This window comes from Lygodium microphyllum, chromosome 25, assembly GCF_053477565.2.
Source record: "Lygodium microphyllum isolate KBCC chromosome 25, Lygodium_microphyllum_v1.1.10, whole genome shotgun sequence".
Taxonomy (NCBI): Eukaryota; Viridiplantae; Streptophyta; class Polypodiopsida; order Schizaeales; family Lygodiaceae; genus Lygodium; species Lygodium microphyllum.
Window position 1 is genome coordinate 101872162 of NC_141159.1, and position 22667 is coordinate 101894828.

The window sequence follows — 22667 nt, forward strand, 5'->3', positions numbered from 1 at the left end:
GACCTAGGGACCGTGCCTTTTAAGCAACGGCTTTCCCTTTACAACTAGGGCTTCTAATATCCTTGTGATACCTAAAATTTTGGTACGATGCCCCACCACATGGGATGTTTCATCCATAACTACACTCCACTGCATGTCGAGTTTTTCTCATGGCACTACGGCTTTAGCATAATCACTTGTTGATGCCATGACCGCCATAGCTTCCAACATACTTGTTCCATGCCTTCTAGGTTGATGGATGGTTATACATGATTTCTCTTGGGTAGAGACCACACCAAGGTGAGCCTCGGGCCATGCCATCGCATTACAGGACGGGGTAACCACTAACTGGTTACTCTTCTCATCACCTAGATCATCTTCTGTAGAGGACTCATGGTCTACATAACTAACTAAGTCCATCAGTAAGTTTTGTATAGGGAAAGCCAAGGTTTTCCATCCTTGAACAAACCCCATTTTATGGTTAGCTTAGCACACTCCTAATGGAAATTATAAACTTAGGTCTCTTTACAATCTAGATTCGGAGACTGGCACTTATAGGTAGCTCTCGACAAACGCACCACTAATGGGACCAAAAATGGGCCGACATTGGCTATGGCACTACCTGAACCTCATGCATACAACAAACACCTCCACCACCACCCGGCCTTGTGGGCCAGGAGCATCTGTAATAACTAAATACACACTAGATACATCTAATATTGCATTTGTAGCTGAATAAGAGTCCAACGGCACCTTCCCCAAAACCCCTAAAAGGGGATATCCCACACATATTGGCAATAAGTGCCACGTATCACAGACACAGGAGGCACCTCATCAGCTGATTGTCGTGACCCCACTGCAGCTCTCCTACATCTTGGGGACTGACCCCTCGATGTGTTGCTTTTACATATAAACACATTCACACAAGACTCCTCTCTTTGTCAACGAGATCCAGGAGATACAATGTTTCCTCACTAATAATCAACCCCAATAAATGAACGGCTAACCTACGGCAAGGGAAATCTCACCCTCTCAAGCGTGGGTCAACTATAATTCAAATAATTGCTATGCATTTCCAGGATTTGATACCACATGTATGATTAATGTAATAGTGGATGTCTCATTGTGCACAAATAGTTATGTTTTGACATCAGCCTATGTGCTAGTATCCAAACGATCTTTCCATGAATTCCAACTAATACGTATTTACTTCATTGCAAGAATCTAGCACAAAGGCAAACCTTGTGCTACTAGATCCCTTATTTCCAAATAGGCCGTTTCCTAAATGCTATGCATAGAAAAAACAATCAAAATTTGTATTATTTCAGCCCTCAAATTGTTGCACAAAATCCTATTCCCCCTCACCATTTAAGTTTTGCTTCGTTGCATAGGTGTATAAAGATTATTTTGTCATGATTTAGTGTATAAAGAGCAATAAATCACACACTGTAACAAAAAGATATGGCAAACTGAGGCCAAACCTCATGCTTTGCCCCACCATACATTCACAACCACTTACTATAGTTTTTCGTATTTTTCTAAGGCATATTCCTATTTTTCCTCTTATTTTTTCCTATTTTTCTCTATTTTTCCAAATAAAAATTATTTTTAGAGATGTGGCTCTTGATTCTTAGAATAGCAGAAATGTAGATTTTATTAGCATTTTATCCCATGTGTATTGGTTTATCCCACCTGAAAACACCAAAACCCCATTTTCCTCATAAAAATTGTGTTTTATGGGTTTCTAAAAATTATTTCTAGCATTTTGATTTTATATTTTTTGATTTTTTCATCTTGCAAGCATAGAACAAATAGAAAACATCATGTCTACCAATTTTCACTCCATAAGAACAACATTGACTCAATCAAATGTAAAAAACAAGCAATTTTCCTTTGTAAAATAGAATTATCGATTTTTTTCCTTCTTTGTGGGTTTTAAAATCTGATGTGGGAGTGCAGATCAGCCCTCATTCAAGGCTCAGTGCCCACCTCCAAACAGCCAACTGTAGCCCTCCATCGATCCAGGAGTGATCTGGGGAGAAGCATCCATCGCGTTGACATAAATCGGTTCATCTTTTTGTGTTCACATTGTCTCGCAAGTGGATTTTTCAATTTTGAAGGCCCAAACGAACTTCCATTTGCAATCCGACTGGACAGGCGGCTTTGTGGTGTCAAACTCCATCAATCTGGTCTTTCCCACACACTTTACGGCTTCTCGATCTGGTAGCTACTTTATAACACCGAGCCTTGTGGGGATTAAATGGAGCATCAAACGACCTTCGATTGACGAAACCGAGACTTGTGTTGGATTCCTGATGTGGAAATGCATCTGGGAAAACTCTAGCTCGGCCATTTGCCACCGTTTGATTTTTCATGAAAATTGGCTCTTTAACGCCTCTCGGGTACTTTCCAGCTCCAAATTGAGCTTCAATGCTTCAAGAACGGGTCCTAAAATCTAGCTCTCATTTTGCATCCTAAACTTCCACAGAGAAAAGTTTTTGTTATCAAGCTTCTCTCCCACAATTTGAGTAACATTGTCAGTGCACTTGAGCATTTGCCATATTTGCAACTAAGATATTCAATGCTATATGTAATTTGTAAGTGCTTGACTCCCTGTAGTTCAGGGTTAGACTTTCTGCAGTTAAGGAATAGTTTCTTGTAGTTCAGGACCATTTTCCTACAGTTCTTCAGGTACAATTTCCTAACAACCTGCATGTTGTAAACTATATTCTAGCAATGAAAAAACATAGTCAACTAAGCATAAACCAATATCAAATCAGTTCAAAACATTCTATGGTAGTGGCAAAACATCCCAGCAACAAACTATGTCCATATACAAGCATCAATAGATGCATAGAACTGATGCTGACATTCACTAGACTTTCCCATAGTTTATGATAGGCAAGTAGCCTATTATGACCATCAGCATAAACTTTTCAATAATCAGGGTATTCTCAGCTAAAAAATATACTTAAATCACCATAGACATGCCCTAGTACATTGGGAATTCAATATGTGACCAAACAAGCATCAATGTTTGTACTGCATGCAAGTAGCAGTGCCAAATACTCTTCCCACAGGTTATTTACAACCAATCCACTACTATAACCAACAATATTTTATCTGCTAAAACAAGAGTATTCAAACCTCAAAATAGCCCCAAAACATCTCATACACTTGCCACTCTATGCAAGAGTTGATACATGTCCAACTGGTCAGAATAGATTGCATGTATGCCAAGTGAAGATGATAGTATCCTTCTTGTAGACAATAACATGTCAATACCCTGGTATAACTAGCAACAAATCAATCTAAAATTTTTGCTTTCAGCACTCATAGTATCCCAAAAAGCATCTACCACTCAAGTGGTATGATCCAAGCATTTGTCAGTAGCAAATAAGCATCACATATACTTCAACCCTGTAGGTATATTGTTTCCAAATTCTTGACATCAACCAACTCACTATTTCTAGCCTACAAATAAGCTCCAAAATTGAGCATTTAACACACTTCAATATCATGCCCATGTATACATAATTGTTTCTATAACACTTGCCAAGCATCCAGGATGATTGTTTGCATCATTTTCAAGCCTTTCTTGATCAAACTATTTTAGTGCTGGAAATTCCAGAACAGATTTAAGCTTGCTATTATCATTTAAATCTAAGTGTTGAACTCTTCAAAGCCATGCCAAAATGCATGAGAGTAAAGGCATATACATTGCCAAGCATCAATATGTTGAGATATCAAGCTCCACTCATGATATACCAGGGTGACCATTGTACATTTATGTCACCGACTTGTCAGTTGCAGATGCGATTGGTACACCGCCCATGAATAATAGCTACATGACAGCTATCCTTATCTACTCTAGTTCGTGGCTTAGTTAGTATGCCATCTTAGTTAGTTGAGTTTGGTTTGAGACCCATATATAGGGTTCTTCTATTTCTTTGTACTTGAGTTCTTTTGGCTTACACACGCACTCAGGAAAAGGCCCAGTTTTATGTTGTGCAACCACTGTTCTACAGGTCGGTGAAAAGTTACTGTAGAAATTGCATCGTATGCCTGTGCGCAGAGACATTGCGAGTTACAGAATCATCCTTGTTGCCTATTGATGCAAAATCGTCACTAGGAAGTGACTGTGTGGTCAAATACCACTTTCCTCAGTTTTGCAGATTTGCCCTTGTGAGGCTGAAGCTGTGTTCTTTGCAGTGACAGAATTTTTTGCAGTGTTTTGTAATGGCGTCTGATTCTCTTTCACAAATTGTCACTGAAAAGCTTGACAAGAACAACTTCCAAGTATGGAAGTTTAGAATGAAGAATTTCCTTATGGGAAAAGGATATTGGGAATTTGTTGCAGGAAATGAAGAAGAACCAGTTCTTCCTGATGTTCCCAATCAACAGCAAATGCAGGCATTTAAAGCATGGCATGAGAGAGCCAGGAAAGTTATGTACTGGCTGTCTATCAGCATTTCAGACTCTATGATTGTGCATATTCAAGATGCAAGTACGCCAAAGGAGGCATGGGATACTTTGTCAAAAATGTATAGCATAAATATGCAAGCCAGGAAAATGCAGCTCAAGCAAGAGTTGCATAATGTGCAAAGAGAAAATATGAGCATCAATGACTACCACATGAAGGTGAAGAAGATTGCAGATGCACTTGCTTCCATTGGGTCGCCAGTGGAAGATGATGATTTAGTTTATGTGAACTTGAATGGTCTAGGAAAGGATTATGCACAGTTCCGAACATCCATTTCCGTCCGTGAAAGATTTCTTGATTTTGAGGAGTTGATTGCTCTTCTAATTTTTGAGGAGCAGAAATAGTGGTGCATCTTCTTCAGGAGGAACTTCAAAAGAAGCTGTCTTCTACTCAAATGCTGGAAGAGGTAGAGGTAGAGGTAGAGGAGGCCGATCTGGAGGCCGTGGTAGAAATCAAAATATGCAGCAAACTCAAGAAAACCAGTCCTATGGAGGAGGATGTGGTAACTCTAGAGGCAGGGGAGCCAAAGAGGTCGTGGTGGATGGCAAAGAGGCCAAAATGCAAACAGCAATGTTGAATGCTACTACTGTGGTAAAATGGGTCATATGGCTAAAGACTGCTATTAAAAGCAGAATGACATCATGAATGGAAAATTGCAACAAGGGAATTATGCATCTTCTAGTTAAAGCTCTCGTTTCCTTGTTTTTTCCATGTTTTGGGCGTGCTATTACAATAGAAACCCTATAGCGTGTTTCTCTATTTTCCTTGTTTTTTCCTTATCTAAATGCATCCAAATCATAAGCAACCACTTACACTGATCCAACCTTTTTCCTAAATCCAAAAAACCAAAAAAACTTACTTGCAAAGGAGATCAAATACCTATTCAACTCCCTTGATTCCTACCTATCTCAAGCATTGGTTCAGGGCAAACCCTACTTCAATACTCAATTCGGAGTGTGCAAGCACTCAAAGCTTGAATCCGTTGGTCCTGTGGCAACAAGGGAACCAAATGTGGGAACTTCTCACTTGATTTTCAAGACCCACAGACCACTTATTGTTTCAAGTGTTTCAAGCCAAGTGCAATGGCTACCTCTCACATAGCCATATGCACTCTCATACCTATGAGTGTAGTGAGCTTACCTCCATGCTCGATCAAGTTTTCTTCTCCCTCAACCACTCTGGCGACTCCACAATCCAAGGTGTAAGCTCAAGCAAGCTCAATCTTCAAGCTCCAAGATCCATGCTCCATTGCCATACACATGAGACAAGAGAAGAGAAGAGAAGAAGAAGAAGAGAGGAGAAGATAAGAGAGCTTCTCCACCACAGTCTCTCACCCTAAAACACTCACTTCCTCACTCCCTCACACTCCCTCTCTCAAGCACAAGCTCAAGAAAGAAGAAGAAGAAGAAGAAGAAGAAGAGGAGGAGGAGGAGGGATAGTTTAGCCACACACAAACCCTAGTCCCCTTTTTTCCTTTTATACAAAACCCTAGTCCCCTTTGGGCACCCATCCCTTTCTTACATGATCGGCCATTTTAGCCTAGCTCCTCTTTTCCTATTCCCTTCCTATTTGCATTGTGCCTTTACCCATGCCCATCTACATTTACAAATTGCATAGGAGGGATCCTAATGCTCTTTTACAAGGATTTAGAGTGCGCTTTTATATTTAAAATTAGCCTTTCCTCTTTTGCACTTGCCCTGAACTTTTAAGGTTGTCCTTGTGCTTTTAGCATTTTTTTCCTTCTATTTCTTTAGCTGGGCCACCTTTTTTTGCTTTGCCCTGTATCTTTTTAATTTTCTTTTTGCTTTCTTTGCATTGGAGTTAACAGTTGATGGAGTCGAGGTTGGTTTCTAAATGTTGATTGATTGATGATGAAGATAAAGTGATGAGCTAGTATTTTGAGCTTCTATTATCCTTTTCTACGGTCGCAAGGACGCCCCCTGATTAAGTGTAGGTATGTGTTGAGTGTTAAAATGACTGTATTTTTAGCTGTTGTTTGTTGATTTTTGAATGTTTTTTGGTTGATATGAGGGTGTATTGATTAAATTTGGATGACTTTAGAAGTGTTTTGGGATAGTTATGTTTGGGAGAGTCGTGATGGTTTTTGGTTGAGATTTGATGTTGTATAGGTTTTGTGATGAGTCTGTTGTTTGGTTCTATTATAATCTAGTTTGCCATTGTTTTGATCTATTGGTGAGGTTGAGATTGTGAATAAGTCTTTTGAGGATTGGCTGAGAGTGTGCTGAATGGTCTTGGGTGGTTCAAAGTGGTTTTGGTTGAAGCTATATGGTTTTTATGCTTTCTATTGATCCTTTGTTGAGCTTCTATAGAGCCTCTATCTCTATTCTGTTTCTATTCAATTTTCTTTGTGAACGTTTTGTGGGATGGATGTTTAGCTTAGTAATGTTTTGTAATCTTAGAAGAGGAAGAATGCAAGCTCAAAATAGCTTGAAGAAGTGAAAGAAGTAGCTGAAGAAGACTTGAAGTGAAGACCGAAGTGACATTGATATTAGTGAGCTTTCAAGGGACAATGTAGTGGCTCTGGTGACTCTTCATATCAAACATACCTCGTGGGAGGGGTATCCACGACCAAGGGAGGGTTATTGAGGATTATTGATTGTAATTCCATTATACTATTGAGAGATGATATGTATGAGAGAGATAGAGTGTGAGAGATAGTCATTTTCTATGTTGAAAAACATTGTATCTACATGAGAGACTATGAAGATGAATACTATCCGTTGGAGGAATAGAGTGGATTCTTGAAGGCATTATGGAAGGGGCAGCCATTGCCATTTGAAGAAGAGCAATTATTGAACTCTTTTACAAATTTTGAATACTTCTTGGAGACTATTTCACACATTTAAGACTAATCAACATCCTCAACTCAAGCGGCATTCCTATTGAAGCCTTCTTCATCAATTTTTGAATCCAATGGTTCATAGGAGCACTCTTGATGAACAATCTTGATCAAGTAGTTGGACATTATCATTGGAGAGCTCAATTTGAATATTCTTGGATGTTTGCAAGCTGAAGACACATTCCACAAGTCTATGTGAAAGGTTTGAAGCATCAACCAATGCTCTTCTCCTCTTCTTTAAGTGTGGGGATGCGTCCTTGCATGTCTATGTGGCATACCGCCCTGCATATGCCTCACTTTGATCATGCATGTATGCCATGACTTTCTTTTACCCTCCTGGGGTCCTTCCCCACCCACCTGTCCACTGTCACCCCTCCCTTGGGGCTGTTCCTCCTCCATTTCTCTTTCTCCCTTATTTTGGTGTGTTTCCATGTGAACGCACCCTTTTGAAGATCATCAAGTCAAACTCAAGCAACAAACATCAAATTTTAAAGTACTATCTTTTGATGCTTCATTGCCATTGCTTGTATCTTTTGACACATACAAAGATCAACTCATTGCTGGTTATTATTAGTCATTTGAAGCTGATTTCCATCATGGGAATGACCAAAATAAAGTCTTTTATGAAGATGCTTCTCATGAAGAGTAACATTACTCTTGTTGCTTAATTCAACTACATGGAAGACTTGTTTATTCCGCTTGCAGGGATGGATGGATTTACTTGTTTTGAAGAGGAATCGATAAATTTATTTGAAGATTTTGAAGACATTTTTGCTGCCTCAAAGATGATGATACCTTTTCTTGGGGGGGGGGGACATGGACATAAAGACTGATACAACTGGTGCAAGCAAAGTCAATGAAGAAGTAGATCAAGAGGACCAAAAGATCAAAGATAAAAAAAATAATAAGAAGAAGCATAAAAATCATGAAGACTTTGAAGTGGCAAACAAAGTGAAGTACAAGTACAGGAAGCTAGACAAGAAGAACTGAAATGAATTGAAGATCTATGTCAAAAGAAATGCTAAAAACCGCAAGGACCTCACAGTCCTTGATCCTATTTTTTACTGACTTTTTTAGCCTTGTATTGCCTAGCCCAAATGTCTTTATTATAAGCTTGTAAACTCCTCATGTAGCCTTGTACTATAGTCTCTGTAAGGCCCCTACTACAGCCTTTGGATGACCATCATGTTTGTGGTACCCACACTTAGCCTTTTCTGCGAGGACAGCCTCTAATGTTTTGCCATGTTTACGGTGTGCCCACACTTTGCATGTGTTACTTTCACTAAAGCCTCTACACACTTTGTACTTTTCGTTTGTGATTGAGGGGGGGTGTTGAGATATTTGCAATCACACCTATTGTAGCCTCTTTGTATGAGGTAGTTTTGGGCTTAGGACATGCAGACAGACTGAATCCCATATGCACAGAGAGGAAAACTGTAGCCATCTAACAACTATAAAGCATTGTACTTGACTACCACTTTTCATATAGAATGAATACAATGTCATGATGCTTTATACTTTTAGTTAAGTGTCTTGTTTTTGTCACTCCATTACACAAGATTGTCTTTATGAGTCCAAGCTTCCATCTTGGAACCTAATTCACTTGTGTAACAGTTGGTCTCTCCTTGTCTATCTCAACATGATTCTTGTCTTCATCTTCTATCCTCCATAGCTCCTGCCATGCTCTACATCCGCGTATTTAACAATACTTTGTTAGTGGCCCGTAAGATTTCCTAACTTGAGCTTCACCCTTTGGCATGGTGTAGATGGTATCCAAGTTGACTGGTGTGGTCTTCCAGGTATCCATCTCTACCCTTACTACTTTTGTTCGATTGCCCAAGAAGATCAGGATGTTGCCCCAGTCTTCTATGGCTCGCGTGTTTGCATCTAGGGTCAGCCTAGTAGGATGTCATAGTCTACCCCCTTCATGATGATGAAATCCACTAAAAGTTGGATTCCTACAATCTTCAACGACCAATTCTTCAACACACCCAATGGATTAACTTTCATCCCATTGGCCAGTGTGACATTGAACCTAGCATTCTTGACAGGCGGTTACCCCAAGCCTAGAGCACTATGTGGCTAAGTACACTGACTCCTATCCCCATGTCTACAATTCCTTTTCATTGTAGCATCTCCTAATGCTAGGATGGACAAGATTGCATGCATCTCAGTGCCTTCCCATAAGGCATTAACATGTAAGGACTTGGGTACTGAGTGCAGTGTCAAGCTCAGTATCTGAGTCACTGCATCAAGGTCATGTAGGTTAGTTGCCCCCTACTCGATTGGTCCTTCTACCCAATGCTTCAACTCTTTCCACAACTTTGGGTGATGCCTAAGAAAGTTTCCTAAGCGTAGAGTCACAAGCGTTGCCACTAGCGTCGCAAAGAAGGTTGCCAACCGCCTACTTCTTCCCTCCTAACTCCATGCTTCCTAGACAATGGTCTTGGCTAGTTTGCTAGCTTGTGGTGCCTAGACTTTGGCTATGCGATGCTGCTCATGGTACAGATGCATCTGTTGATGTTAGTCTCAAGTCAACAAGACTAGTGTGTTCATACTAGAGAGCTCATCAATTTATATCTTCTAATATGGGCTCTACGTCCTTTAAGTGCTCTTGGGATTCTCTCACCCACTTCTTGACCTTACCTATGGCTTAAAGCAGGCACTTTGGGTTAGGGTACTCCCCAACCTTAGCACTCCCTTTTTCTATAGTCTTGGAGCAGATGTTTCAGCTGCCTTTGCATCTGTGACTCTTTTTCCTATGGGTAGTATCATAGCACTCTCTGTCTTGAGCATGGCATTTGCCTCAATTCTCTTCTTCCTTCGTTGGCTCTTTTTTCTTATTAAGGGTGCGCCAGGTTGCTTCTTTTGTGTCGGGTCATAACATGCAATGCTTTTCATCGAGTGCCTCAACTCTGAACAGCCCTAATGGCATGATTGGAAAACTAGAGGATGGTTTCCTTATAGGGCAATTGACAAACAAATGGGTGATTGCGCACTCTGGGCATTTGAGGTTAGCCTTCTCTCTATTGGCTTGCTCCCTCTCAAGGCAGCGCAAAGAAATGTGTCCTGGGTGCTAGCATTGGATTGGCAAACAAATGGGTGATTGCACACTCTGGGCATTTTAGGTTAGCCTTATCTCTATTGGTTTGGTCCCTCTCAAGGCAGCGCAAAGAAATGTGTCATGGGTGCTAGCATTGGATTGGCTCTTGGTTTTGCCCTCTGAGGCCTCTACCTCTACCTCTGCCTAATGCCATCATTGGCACAAGACAATAGTCCATGAGAATGGGATTGCCCTCTTTTTCATACGAGACATAAGGGTTTACGTATGCCTCCTCATCATTTGGTTCCTCCACATACTGGGTGGGTCACCAAAGGTCCAAGTGGCCTAGGGATGCCCATGGGGTTAATCTCCATTCTAGGGATGATCAATTTCATGTTGTTAGGTTATTGGAGAGCCAATGGGGCTCTCCTTTCAAGGAATTTTGGTGGCTTATTCCCTTGGTATGGCTAGTTGTATTAGTTGGGAGTATGGAAGCCTCCTTGGTAGCCTACAATGCATGGTGCCATGGCCGACCGAACCTACTACAATTGGCACAAGGTCGGGATCTAGGGTCTTGAAATTCTATTGGAAGGTGATTTCCATTGCAATGCATGCACTGGACATGTGGGCACGTAGGTCTCCTCACTATCTCTTACAGCCTTGCTAGTTCCATCTTCACCTCTAATAGCTCTTAGCTTTGGTCAATGCTTTTCCCTTTATCTTGGATGCATGGAATTGACCATTTGCTAGATGTCATGGTTCTCTTTGAGGATTTGGAGTTAGTATCATCTTGGTTTGAGTTTCTAAAGCTTCTCTCTTTGAGCTGATTGTCCACTTGTATGGCCTCTTTGAAGACCCTACTAGCATGCCTCTTGGAAAGCTTGAGTTGCCTATCAAGGCCTTGTAGAGTTCCTTGCTACAAATTGCATTCACAAAGACTGTGGAGACCACTCTCTCAATGGGTCATTTGTTAGTCAGGATTCTCTTAAAGAGACTTAGCACATGGATAACGTAATCCCTGATGTCCTCCTTATCCTTTTGCTTGACGTTCATCAACCTAACAATGAGATTGTTGGAATACCCAACCTTAGAAAACCTCTTGATGAAGAGATTCTTGAGGTTATTGAAGTTGTTGCACTCCACTATGTTTAAGCTGATGTATCCCCCCTTGTCACCTAGGCAAAGTCCTAAGGCTTGCAAGCATTGGGCAAGACCTGTGAGGCCCTTAGCCTCAAAAACTTGCTCAAATTACTCTACAAAACTATACGGTTGGTCTAACTGCTTTGCAACGCAGGGATTTTCGACTAGCTCTTGGAGCCCTTGGTGACTTCTAACCCTGCAAGCAATGAGGTTGCTAGGGTTGCTACACTTTTCTCTATGGATATATTGTCTATGAGACACTTTGTGAGAAACTTTCTTAGTGTCAAGTTTTCCTCTAGTGCTCTCTCCCTTTCTGCATTAGGTTCCATATGATTCCTATTGGCTAGAGCTAAAACACACTGGACTTTCCACATCTCAATGTCTTAGTGCAATGTCCTAGTTCACTGCTCCTGGTTGTAAGCTGCTATCTTATGGCTCTAGCCATGCTAATCTCCTCCCCTCCTTGAGGTCTACTATGATTTTTCCTGATGGCCTACTGTGGTGGTCCATCTTGGTTTGTAAGTTGTATTTATTCACCATCTGTTGGATGTCGACTAGGAAATCTTCCAAGCCAAGCTTGTCATTCTCATGGTTGGAGTTAGATCCTGATATGTCTACAGCTTCTTGTTCCAAAAGGCTATTGATGAGGCTAATTAGGTCAGGCAATGTTGCACCTCCAATGGTGTTAGTCCTTTAATGCCTTTGGCATTCTGTGTTGGCTCCCTCTTGGTCCTATTGGCCTAGGTTCTTGATCATCCATAGTGTGTTCCTTCTACAAATAGCCCTCAACTTACATTCACTCAAGGTGTGCATGGTACATCCTCTATGAGAAGATAGTTTTCTATACGAAGGTGGAATGACTTAGATTACTGGATGAACAAGTTACAACCTCCTGATCATTTGGCAAAGTGGTTAATCACTTTTCAGGAGTTTGATTATGAGATTAAGAGTAAGCCACCGAGGTTGCAAGGTATTGTGGAATTCCTTGTGGATTTTGGGGAGCCAAAAGAGACTTTAGTTGAAGGAAGTGATATTGAGGAAATGTTTAAAATTGATACGGCCTCCATTCCATCTTGGTATGCTGCTATCACACATTACCTATCAACAACAGGAGAGACTGGAGCCGACTGGTTTGGAAAAATTTGAAAAGAGGAAATTAGACATTAGGCTTTGAAATTTTCTTTGATCGCAGGAACACTATATCCGAAGGGGGTTGATGACATCTATCGCCGATGTGTGATACCTGATGATGAGATTCCATTCATTTTGGAAGAGTGCCATGACTCCACTTGCGGAGGGTATGTTGCTGGACAACTGACTACCCAAAAAGATTTAGGAGCCAGATAGTGGTGGCTGTCCATTTTCCAAGATGCATTTGAGTGTGTTAAGAGATGCGATACTTGTCAACAACATGACAGTAGGGAGAATAGGAAGCAGCCACTTACTCCGATTATGGATGTGCTTCCATTTGAGAAGTGGGGCATAGATTTTGTGGGTCCTACTACCCCATCATTTTCTACATAGAAGATATATATCATAGTGGTGTTGACTGACTATTTGACAAAGTGGTCAGAAGCATGATGGACGAGGAAGGACGACTGAAAATAGACTACTAGTTTCCTACTTGAGTAGAGCATATGCTGATTTGGTCTACCAAAAGAATTAGTATCGGACTGTGGAACCCATTTCCTAAACAAGATGATTAAAAGCTTGACTGACACATGGCAAATTAAGCATAATAAGACAACTCCTTTGAACCCACATGCAAATGGGCAAGTTGAAAGTACTAACAAGCAACTTGTGGGTATTCTATCAAAAATAGTGTCCGAAAAGAAGCGAGACTAGGATAGGAAATTATATGTGGTGGTGTGGGCGTATAACACAACATTTAAACGATCCACTGGCCAAGCTAGTCTATGGGGAGGAGTGTATTTTTCCCTTAGAGATTGAGTTGCCAACTATAAGATTTGCAATCAATCATTCTTTGGGTGACGAGGATGCCCTCTTTGAGAACTTTACAACTCTAACCCACTTGGATGAACTCAAATTGCAGAGTCTATTACATCAAGAAATGGCTAAGTGTTAGATGAAGTAACTGCATTTTAAAAGCAAAGAAATATACCTTTAAGAAGGGACAGTTAGTTCTATATTATGATGCACGTAGAGAACTTTTTCAAGGAAAACTTGAGCCCAAATGGGACGGTCCCTACAGGATTGTAAGAATAGGAAAAAATAATTCCACGACATTACTGTCTAGTCTTGAGGGAGTGGAGTTTAAAAATAAGGTTAATCTTAATAAGAGTAAACCTTATTATCTCTAAATGCACTAACAAAATAAATACCTTGCACGTCAATGCGGGGCTAATAAAAAACCAGCAAGAGAAAATATTGGTTGATGGGGCAGCTTATTCCTTACTTGGAATACCCATACTTGGAGCAGCGATATCATCTTAGGGAAAGCTTATCTGATGGAGTAAAGGATATAAAGTGATTGAGCAAGAGGATGGATCATTTTTATGGAAAATCAAAGTCTCGTATCATCATTGCTTGCAAATCTTGATAAGCATCCCTGTTATATTCAACAAAGAAGGTGGGATGGAGCCTTTAGTACATCCTCTGAACATGCTAAATTTTGATTATCATAATTTTGAGTAGAGTTGACGATGGCAGGCAGTGTGAACCCATTGTGGATGTACACAATGTACTTTGATGGAGCATCTAGGGGTCCCAACAAGAAAGAGAGTATAGGGATAGTTATTAAAGACCCTCGACGTAGAGTCATGATGAAATTGACAGTTTATCTGGAGTTTGGATTTACCAATAACATGGCAGAATACAATGCTTTAATCATGGGCCTGAATATTGCTAAGAGAGGCAGTATCTGATCAGTTGTTAGTAAAAGGGGATTCCCAATTGATGTTGAATCAACTAAATGGGACTTACACAGTACGGAATCCTATTCTTTCTATGTATTATCACACTGTTATGACCATGCTCGATGGGTTTGAGAGAGTGTCTCTTTAGCTAGTTCCACGTTATTGGAATCAGTTTGCGGACTCGTTAGCAAACTTTGCTTATGAATAAGACCTTTTCTTCAGCTGTGGTCCTGGGTTAGATATCTCTATTAATGATGAGATAGGACCCGATCGATTATGGGACCTTTTGTGAGAAAGAGGCATGGGTCACAATATGATGCATTTAGTTTAGGGCAGGAGCCCTATATCCTCCTTGGGATGGAGCATCTTGTTGTATATTAGCTAGACTTCAAAAGGGGGGGATATATACGAGTTGTTTTGTTTGATTCCATTAGGCCATGAGGGCTTGTTCTTTTTAGGATTTTAATGTTTGATTTCCATTAGGCTAAGAGAGAGCAAGGTTTTGTTGAGTTTAAATGATTTATTGCTTTTGACCAAGAGGGCCATATGTCTGTCTGGTGTATGTACGTTTAATTGTTTTCTTTTTTAGTGATTGCATCACACGGGTTGACGAAGTCCCTAGAGGGAGCCTTTGCTGGAGAGGAGCTTCTTGTGGCCATTCTAGGTGGTATCATCCCCTTTTCGAGTTTTTTCCTTAAGTAGATAATGATATATGTGTATGTAGGGGTTAATTTCTATTCCTTTGTTGGGGACCGACAATCAAGGCATGAAGCCCTAGGGTTGGTTAGGTATATTTGGGGTGATGTGAATAGTTGTCTACCTCCTGTTAGGACATTGTTAGGTGATAAAGACCTGTGATAGAGGGTAGTCCTTTTTGTGACCCTGTCCGTCCTGCTTGCTAGGCAGCTGTCCTAGGAGTCCATGTTAGTGTGAGGTGGTTAGAGAAGCCTACCTCACTATCAAAGAAGATAAATTCCTCAATATATCTAAAAATAAAAATTACAAAGGTGTATAAAAAGGGATTCTAACCCCTCAATATGAAAAGGAACATGAAATAGAAAACAAAATTCCTCAAGGCAATTGATTATCACCTTATGAAGGCCTAGTAGGTTCTTGGGGATGAGTTAGACCTTGGGCCCAATGCCTTATCTTCCTAGGGGTAACAACTGGCTCAAAAGAAAAGAAAAAAAGGTTGGAGAAAAAATAAAAGTGAGTGTTAGAAAAAGATTAATTGTCGCCTCATGAGAGCTGTTAAAAATGCGAGATCTAGAGCATGGCAAAGGCGTAAGCTATGGAGGATGGAAGATGAAGATATTACTCATGTTGACATTGACAAAGAAGACAACTGTTACACAAGTGAATTACATTTCAAGATTGAGACTTGAACTCATAAACACAATCTTGTGTAGGACTGACAATGACACAGTGACTTGACAGAAAGAGACAAATACTATTGCATTATCTTCATATGAAAGTGATAGTCAAGTACATCATTATATAGGATTGCTTGGTAGCACATTTCATCACTGTGCCTATGGGATCTGTCTCTCTTCCTAGAATGAACTGTACCTTCCTAGCCTAGTTGTTCCATACAAAGGGGCATACATAGGGTGTGATTGGCAGATTCTCAACACCCCTCCTCAATCACAACCTGAAAGTACAAAGTGTGTAGAGGCTTTAGTGAGAGCAGTACCTGCAAAGTGTGGGCATACCAAAAACATGGCAAAAACACCAGAGGCTGTCGCAGAAAAGGCTAAGTGTGGGTACCATAAACATGGTGGACATCCAGAGGCTGTAATAGGGGCCTCACAAAGTGTACAGAGGCTGTAGTGCAAGGCTACATGAGGAGTTTACAAAGCTTATGAAAGGAACATTAAGGCAGGTACAATGCTTTTAAAACAGAAAATGAGAGACAAGGACCGATAGGCCCTTGTGGTCTTTTTCAGCATATGCTATTTCTTTGTCAGCATCATGGAAAATCTTCTTATCTTTCTTCTCTTCTTCATGATCTTCTTGGTCTGCTCCTTTATTGACTTTGCTTGTAGCATTTTTGAGTTTGCTCTTCCAGTTGTCCCCCCCAAGCAAAGTGGTAGACATGTCTTCAGAATCTTCAAATGGATTCATTGATTTCTCTTTGGTGTAGGTAGCTCCATTTCCTTCTGCAAGTAGAGTAAGAACATCTTTTATGTCATGTAAATAAGCAACACAAGTCATGTTACTCTTCATGAAGTGTATCCACATAGAAATCTTCCTGATTTTCATTGATATGACCAAGAATCAGCTTCAAATCTGAGATAAATCAGTAAGAATGTTGTACTCAAGTGTATCAAAGGATACAAGAAAAATAGTGTCAAATAACACTTGATAAGTATCAATAGATACTGTTCTTGATGAGCCTGATGTTGATGCTGGATCTTCTTGAACCTTCTTCTTGTTGATTTTGATGTTTTGATTTCTTGCTGAAGACTGAGTTTTGGAGTAGATCAGAGTAGCAAAACCTTCAGTTGATTGAAAAGCTACTGTCACTCAAGTCTATGAGAGGTCTTCAAATCTTCAATGGTCTTTAAGTGCTTTAATGCTTCAGAGATCTCCCCTCCTTGATTTGATGGACAAATGTTATTGGAGACTAATCAAATCAGTGAATCAAAGTGGCAGGGTTTAGCTTGACTCAAGCCAATGAGGAAAAATCAAGTGAAATGAAAGCTTGAGACAAAATAGCTATGGAGTCCCACAGTTAGGGTTTTCAGCCTGACTGGTTTTTCTGCTGCATCAGCCCACACACACGATCATCCGGCGTCAAACTCGAGCTGGAGGTAGCTTAGGTCATGGGCTTACAAAGCCCTATGGTTGCAGGACGCGGCGCAGTACAGACGGGCTCCATGGCGTGTACGACCGGGCAGAGGCGCAGTTTTAACAGTGATCTCGAATTTCCGCAATGCTGCCGTCTGATGTGCGCAATGTTGAACTGTGATGTGATAGGAAGCTGCGCCACGAGTAGAGGAACGTTTTTCTAGAAGGAATCGTGGGATGAAACGGCTTGTAGTGTGAGATCCAGGGGCTCAATCAGAGCTATGTGCTGTTTGGCTATGGCTGCCACAAGCTTGGTTGAAGATGAAGTTGAGAAAAGAAGTCATACACTAACACTGAGCTGGATGGAGGTTTAGAAGAATCAAGAGAGGCTGGAGAAGCAATGCCATGCCCAACTGGGCTCTGATACCACGTTAAAAATGCGAGATCTAGAGCATGGCAAAGACGTAAGCTATGGAGGATGGAAGATGAAGATACTACTCATGTTGACATTGACAAAGAAGACAACTGTTACACAAGTGAATTAGGTTTCAAGATTGAGACTTGAACTCATAAACACAATCTTGTGTAGGACTGACAATGACACAGTGACTTGACAGAAAGAGACAAGTACTATTGCATTATCTTCATATGAAAGTGATAGTCAAGTACATCATTATATAGGATTGCTTGGTAGCACATTTCATCACTGTGCCTATGGGATCTGTCTCTCTTCCTAGAATGAACTGTACCTTCCTAGCCTAGTTGTTCCATACAAAGGGGCATACATAGGGTGTGATTGGCAGATTCTCAACAAGAGCTTGGTAGGTTCTTGGGTACCGAGTTAGGACGACCTGAGGCTGCCGATGCCCTATTCTCCTTGGGTCACTGTATGCTAAACTACCTCCTTTTTACATGATCGAGTATGAAACCTTGAACATCAAATGTGCTACAAGAAGGATATGATGACCAGGCTATAGGAGTCCTTACCTAGTAGGAGGTCTTGGTCCAGTTGTCCTAAGTTAGGTAGGTAGTTCAGACCACCACTAGGATGACCTCTTTGATAGGCTTTTTAGGCCCGTCCGTGTTCAAGCACTTAGTTAGAGACTTGCTCTAGATTTCTATTAGATTATACTGGGCAAATCCCTTGTGGATTTTCATGCCTTGATTTTGTCAGGGGGTAGGTCGAGAGCTACGATGTGTTTTGTTGTGTATTTTTTGTATAAGCTTGATGCTCTTTATGGTTATGCACGTGCAGCTTTGTTCATAGGGTTTGACGGGCTGAGTTGCCCTTTCCCATGGTTGCCAATGAGAGTTGGATTTTAGGAGTCAATTGTGAGCTGTACTTGAAGCATTTGAGACCATTTTTGGAGCAAGAATTGCCCGGGAAATGCCAAAGACCAAATTTTCATGAAAAATCAAACGGCGGCGAATGGCCAAGCTGGAGTTTCCCTAGATGCATTTCGACATTAAGAATCCAACATAAGTCTTGGTTCATCGATCGGCGGTCATTTGACCCCCCATTTAATTCCTGCAAGGTTTGGCATTATAAAGCAACTACTAGATCCGAGAGCCAAAAAGAGTGTGACGAAGGACAAATTGATGGATTTCGATGCTGCAAAGCCACATGTCTAGGCGGATCTCAAATTCGAGTCCGTTTGCCCATCCAAAATCGAAATGTCCATTTGCAAGACAATGTGAACACAAACAGATGAACTGGTTATTTTAAAAGTTTTAACCTTAGGCTTAATAAAAGCCTCAAAGCTAATGCAAAAAATTACAAATCAAGGGGGGGCACAAATTTGTTTGCACCCTCTCAAAATATGATTGGTGCCTCTTCGATTCACATCCATTTAGAGAGAGAGAGAGAGAGAGAGAGAGAGAGAGAGAGAGAGAGAGAGAGAGAGAGAGAGAGAGAGAGAGAGAGAGAGAGAGAGAGAGAGAGAGACATTTTCGTGGAGGATTTCAAATTTTGATTTTCTTCTTTCTCTCTCATCTCTCCTCTCTCCTCTTTGCGATTGTTCATATGCATCAATTCAAGAGAGAAGGGGGAGGGTTGGATGAAGAATCCGGAGCGAATGATGATGCTGGAGCGATGGAGGATGTTGATCAGGCTAAGAGAGTGCATCAATGGCAAAGAAGAAGTGTCAATGGCCTTTCGTCTATGAGATACAAGCCTTGAAATTGTGGTTTCTATGCATAAGTGAGCAGTTCTTTTGTTTTATGGAAAATGATTGAAGAAAGTGCTTGATTTTATTTGTTCTCGATTTTCCATGTTTCATTCTCTCTAAAATATGAAAGAAAACTAGAAAATACAATGATATAATAATTTCCTGCAAAACACGCAAAACACGCAAAACATGGTATCAAACCTTGACGCATTGCAATTGCTTTGAGTATAACATGGTATCAAACCTGGACGCATTGCAATTGCTTTTCAAACATTGACCTACGTGGAGTGTGTAAAGAATCAAAGCTGTAGGGTAGATGAATTGTTACTTGGGAAAAAGCTTGGTAAGGAAATATCAAATCTCTTGGATCATTCAAAATATATAAGAGTGGAGATTGTTCGTGTGTTCTTTATGTTAGAGCATCACATCAAGAGGCCAATCCTCTCGGTGTAAGAGAGCTGTAGTGGGGCCACGGCATTCTTCTAAAGGGGTGCCTCCTTTATGTTTGTGTTACATAATATATTATACCAAGATGTATGGAATCTCCCTCTGAGGAGTAGGGAAGGGTAATTGTTGGACTACACTCCATTACAAATGCAATATCTCTAGTAGTGATTAGGGTAGCGTGCCATTGGACACTCCTAGTTGCGAGGCCATGTGGGGTTGACTTGTGAGTGCTAAAGAGGCCAGCTAGTGCCTATAGCCAGTGTCGGGCCCATTTTAGATCCCGACAATCACAGAGATTGAGGATGAAGATGAGGAAGGAGTAGTATGTGCTTACCTATGCATAATGGTCATTGCTCCACAAATGCATACTTTTGATGCCTTGATCGATAGGGGAGTCAATTTTAATATCTTAACTCATGATCATTGGACTCGAATTGGTCAACTGCAACTACAACTGCTAAAATCAATCCATTTGGGGGTCAATCATACGTGCTTTTGGAAAAGTGCAAAGTTGTAGTATTTATCAAGTCTGAGAGCATACCCATGGCCTTTTATGTGTTGCCAAACACAAAGGATTTGCTAAGGAATCACTGTTAGGAAGTGCATTTTAGAAGAAAACACATTGCAATGTTGATTGTAAATCACAGCGCATTCACCTTGCATGCATATTGACAGCTTTTAGCAAGGGTAGCACAACCACACCAAAGTCCGCAAAGCCACCGATATAGAAACCTACAACCAAGTCTAAGGAGGGGAGTCAGGACTTGTCACAACTCACCATGCCTCAACACCAACACACGTAATTAAGAGTGAGACTAAAGCCAATGAGTCCAAATTCAAATGGTACCTAAACACCTAGAACTGCCACCTAGAAATACGCAGACACGATCCCGCAATGCTAGAAACTCATATTCAAGACCTAGGAGGTCAAAAAGGCACTATGGACATTGATGCCCGATTTGTTGCGATGGGTTCCCAAAACCCATATTTCAAGCACAAGGCTATTATGAGGGAAATTCATGTATATGGGTGCCTAAAGTCAAGATTGCCAAGGGCACTGCTCAAGCACAACCGTCAAACTTGTCTAAACAGGACTGTAGAACAATTAAAGAGTTGAAGCCACAAAAGACCCAAGCTGCAAAGCCCATAGAGCCCAAACCCACTAAGCCTGTAAAGCCTCAACAAGTTTATCAATCAAACACATAGCTTGCTATCTCCAAACAGTCTCAACCTAGCATTGCTAGCATGACAAGAGCCTCACAAGCATCTAAAGGCACAACAACCAAATCACAAACCATGCCCATTGCATAAAAATCTAAATTGACCCCTTTGGATCTGTAGAAGTTGCAGACATCAACTACTAAGCTATCTAGCCCAGTAAAACCCCAACCTCCTGTAGGCCTTAAACCCCCTTTAAGAGTGGCAATCTATCCTCACCTTGGCCTTGGACTTAGCCAAGAATACGGGGGATGACTTGGTCATTTGCATTCGACGCTTAGATGCTACATTCACCATGCTTGCTAAAAGCTATGACTGATTAGACTAAGGTCTTTTAGTTGAGCCTTTAGCAAATTGAAGTGCATAAGCTACCTTGCTCCTAGGAGGAATCTGAATTTATATTCGTTAAGGCTCCTACGATAGTTGAAGAGTTGATTGACAACAAAATCTCTCGCGAGCAAGCATGCAAATGATGACTCATCACATCTTATGACATGTGCACAATCTCTACCACCACAACCCAGGAAATTGAGGTGTTAAAGGCCCTAATCAACACTGAGTCTACCTTCTTGACTAAATGGTACACTCTTCGACTCCAATGGGAATAGAAGGGCTGCTGCATCATGACCAACACCGAGCAAAGACGTGCAATTAAAACATTAGAGTATGATTTGACTTACGTGGCTCCTACCTCATTCAGAGTCTTAGCCATCAGTCTTTATCGGACTTTAGATGACCACAAACTCGCCCATCTCTACCCAGACTGCATCCTAACTAATGAGGAATTACATATTGCTAGGTGAATCACCTCTGGTGACTTTCTAATGGGTGTCCTGACATACATAACATATGTTGGCATTTGACCTTTTGACATGGACTGTCATGCCTACTTGGAATACAACCAACAATTCTACACTTGGCTTATACAGAAGTAATGCATAGTGAATGCGTGCTGATTGCCCTTAACCCTTCACCCTCTAATCCTAGGAATGATTCTTCTCATTTCCAAGGGGGGAGGGGGTAAGGTGGAAAAACGTACTTTAAGGAAAATTGGAAAAACATACTTTAAGAAAAATTTCATGGATTTTTATTGGATTGTACATATTGCTTGAAGAAAAAATCTATTTCTATACTTAAGCATTTCATGTTTCTATAAGCTCACAATCATTCTCTACTCATCTTCCTACAAGGAATCATCTTAAGAAAACTAATGGTGAGTTGTGGTGTTATGACATGGACCCACAATGGTAGGTCAGGAGAAAAGAAGCAAACCTTCTGTTCTCAAAAGAGGAACAATAAAAGTATGAGGTGTCAATTAGAGACAAGGGCCTTCAACCAGTTCAGGTTCAGGCATGTCTTGAACTTGGAGGAGGTAGCCATGGAAGAACATGCCGTGAAACGGATTGTGAAACAATGCAATCTAGAGAAGTATCAGGAGAAAGTTGGCGGGCAAGTAGTGGACTACAAAAAGTGTGCGAAATTCATTCAAACCTTCAACAAGAACAACGACACTGTAATTGTGTGGGAAGAAGAGGAAACGTGCAAGGTGGAGGTCAAGTTGGTGGAGAGAGAGTGTTGGGCCTGGTCAACAAGGTTGAGAGATAGCCTAGAAGGAATGTGTATAACATGCTAAGAATGGACAAGATTCTAGTCCACACCAATG